General features: G+C 50.7%; 1 long non-coding RNA gene across 1 annotated transcript; it reads right to left on the reverse strand.

The window, feature by feature from the left end:
* Window positions 1-993: 993 nt before the first annotated feature.
* On the reverse strand, window positions 994-2,637 carry LOC148775970 (uncharacterized). Its single transcript, XR_016038827.1, has 3 exons — window positions 2,590-2,637; window positions 2,338-2,413; window positions 994-1,185 (listed from the first exon to the last, which is right to left on the reverse strand). It is a non-coding gene; the product is annotated as an uncharacterized LOC148775970 (long non-coding RNA).
* Between the last annotated feature and the right edge of the window lie 725 nt (window positions 2,638-3,362).

The following is a 3,362-nucleotide window of genomic DNA, read 5'->3' on the forward strand; positions in this document are numbered from 1 at the left end:
TCTGCCACTCCATTCCCTTGGGAGGAGAATAGACAGCCAAATCCCTGGATAGCTTAACTGTTCCCTGCCTGAGGGTGGTTTTTGGACCAGATGCTCACAGAGCCCTGAGGATGAGCCTGAACACCTTGGTCTCCTGTACTCCTCATAGACCATTCTTTTACTGACCATTCTTCTACTGGGTGAACAAGAGGTGAGCACAATTTGTGCTTGGGGAAGGTGGGGAGAATGTCCTGGATACGGACAGTCAGACAGCCAATTTCAGAGACGTCGAAGATCCTATACATTGGCTCCTAAACTTAATGTACTGATGGCTCATGGGTTTATAGTGCAGGAGATCTGGGGTGAGGCCTGAAACTGTTTATTTCTAAGAGCTTCCAAGTAATGCTGATGTGTCTAGTTTGTTGGTACTGTTGTTGTTCAATTGCTAAGTCGTATCCAACTCTTTGTGACCCCCAACATTAATGTGCCTGGCTACCTGACAACATTTGTGGCTACAGAGGTCTAGAGCAGAAGGTGGTGGCCCTGGGACCACACATTGTATGCCTTGTGTCTTCCTTGATGAGCATAAAGTTCTAGAAAATTAGAATTAATTGACAACGGTGAAAAATCTCAAGGTTTCCTTTTTAAAAAGCCAGGTTCTGTCTTCTCATATAACCCTCAGGAGCGCTGGCAATCCTGGGCCTGCATTCCCATATGGCAGCTAGTGTCTGCATCCTCTAGTCTCCTGAGATCTCACCACCAGGCCTGCTTCACACCTTCGTGGTTTTCCATTTCTGATCCAGAGCAAGCCCCTCATTTGACAGCGGGGAAACCCAGACCAGGGAAGGGCAAGAGATGACTGGTGTTTTCCCAGGAGTCAGCAGCATCTTGTTTCTGAACCTTTGAAAATGTGAGCACTGAAAGGGACTTGGTTCCTGTTGTAGAATGACCAGATATACTTGCCCAACATCATGCCGGGGCCCGAGAGCAGAGGCTGGAATCCCCCCGCCATGCTCCTTGCCCAGGATTTCCAACAACAGTGTGCTGCCCTTCATTAGTGAACAGTCCAGGAGAGAGAGCATGGGCAGAAATCACTCATCTCTTTGTGCCCTTCTCCAGATCCGTCCTTTTTGTTTCTTGGGGAGAGGCTGGGATGAGTCAACTCACAAAAATGTGCTTCAACCGAACTGAGATCCTGGAGTTTATCTAATAAGCAGGTTGGGAAAAATGAAAACGCTAATTACTTGAGGGAAAGCTTGGAAAATGAGTCAGCTGATTGGGCCACCAGGCAGCCAGTAGGAGCTGAATTTTTTTTTTTTTTTTAGAGGATAATGACTTATTCTAGGGGATTTCAGCCACTCACACACACTGCACACACAACAAAAATAATTCCAAGTGTCTGCTAGCAAAATCCCATGCTGCCGAAGAGCACATCTGAAAATTAATGTGACAAGCTTCAGGCCCATTTTGCCCCAAGATCAGGAGACAGTGAGAGCTTCCTCCCTAGGAAGTTTCTCGGGGTAGAACTAGAAAACCCCACTAGAGAGTCCAGAGGGACAGTGCCCTACCCAGGGACAGTGACCAGAAATCTCACCACCCTCCTTTTTCTGGGCTAAAGGGCCAAGCTTCTGAAGTTACTGTTGGAGGCTGGAGGGGCTGCACGTTAATTGCCTTGTTCATCCCATCATTAAAATGATAGGTCTGGCTGCTGGGAGTGGTGCTGCCTGGCTGTGAATCCGGTGAACCTCCTGGATTGAGACTTCCCGACTGGACCCCAAACATGGCTCTTTCTAAAGAGCCCAGCGATGGTGTGGGGTTCACGTGGGTATATCTGACTCCAGACTCCAGGAGCTGGGGACCACAGGGCACTTGTTCCCACTCCCTGGCCAGCGATGGAATTAATGAAGCCCGAAAACCCTGCATGCACGGCACACTCTGGTCCTTTACAGCTCTTTGTCTGCAGCCGGGCTCTTGTCTTTCATTGCCGGCTGCCGCCCTGTCTCTGGGGCTGATGCAGTGCCAGATAATGAACAGTATATCAGCGCCGGTGGAGTGGGGAGGGGGTGCGGGGGAGGGGGTGAGCGCCTGAGCTGAGCCGGCCTGACTTATTATTCCTTCACTCTCAAACAAAACAAAATCATTGGCCTGCCAGGGTCATTAAGGACCCCAGGGTTGTCATAGAAACGACCTTTGGGGCCGGGTGGTTGTTAATGCATGAGTGACTGCCTGCATTGTGTGCTCAGGGAGAGGTCAGAGTTTTGTTGGTGGCTTAAGAAAAGAAAGAAAGAGAGTAAAGAAGAAAGAGAGGCAGCGCAAAGCCCAGGATTGGCCGGCTGACGTTCAGAAAGAAGGGCGTACCCGCTCAGAGTCCTGATTAGACGTCTGGGATCCGGAGCGTTCTGTGCCTAGCACATAGTAGGCCCTCAGTAAATGTCTGCAAATATAAATGGACATGTTTGTTGGGTTAAAAATCTCCTCCCATCTCCTCTACCAGTTCCATATCCCTGCCCCCAGGGGCCTCTTGGCCAGTAGAGTCTGAGAAGTACTGAGACAAGTCACCGCTCCAGCCAGGATTAGCCAATTTGTGTACAAGTTTTAAGGGGAACTCACATGTCCTCATCCTGCATAGGGTTGTTTTCATGGCTCCAAGGGACTCAGTGGTACCTGGTTGGGAGAGAGTGGGCAGGGCCCGTGACAGAGCAGAAGCAGGAGGGCAGGGCCTACGCAGACAGCCCTGGGCTTTACACATGAGCTTTCAACCCACTTCCTGACCCAGGGGATGTGTATCTTCTACCAGGGCGTGTTCTCAATACCACCCACACGGTGCAGCTCACCCTCCTGGCTGACAGAACTCAGCCCCAGGGCCCACCCCTACTCCCACGCCCAGTTTGCTCCCAGGGTCACAAACAAGGGTTTCAGAACCAGCCCTGCCCCTAACTCACTGTGTGCCCCCAGCAAGTCCTCCCTGCTTCAGTTTCCTGATCTGTCACATTAGAGATGGGCCAGGTGACGTCCATCGCCCACCCCAAGCGTGTTCTGTTGCCTTGACAAGTCTCCCCTGAACTGAGATTTCTGTTTTCCAAGTGGGAAGAAAACTTTCTAAGAGTGTTCTTCCTGTGACTTTAGGATTATTTGATCTCTGCGAGGAAACTAAGCTTGGTTGCCTTCTCTGGCCCCTTCCAGTTCTGGTTACAACAAGAACTAGGGCCTTTCCAAGATCCCCTAATCGGCTGGGGTCCATATAGAACAAACATGTTGGGATTAGTCTGATTTCCCATCTTCTGAGGGCTTGATCCCCCTCACTGGGCACCCTCCTGCCCTGTTCCAAGTTAACTAAGACACAGTGCCTGCTGCCTGGGCCCCATGTTGCACTTGGAGATTGG

This window comes from Moschus berezovskii, chromosome 12 (assembly GCF_049115385.1).
Source record: "Moschus berezovskii isolate FMDL1 chromosome 12, NW_MosBer_1.0, whole genome shotgun sequence".
In the NCBI taxonomy this organism is placed as follows: Eukaryota; Metazoa; Chordata; class Mammalia; order Artiodactyla; family Moschidae; genus Moschus; species Moschus berezovskii.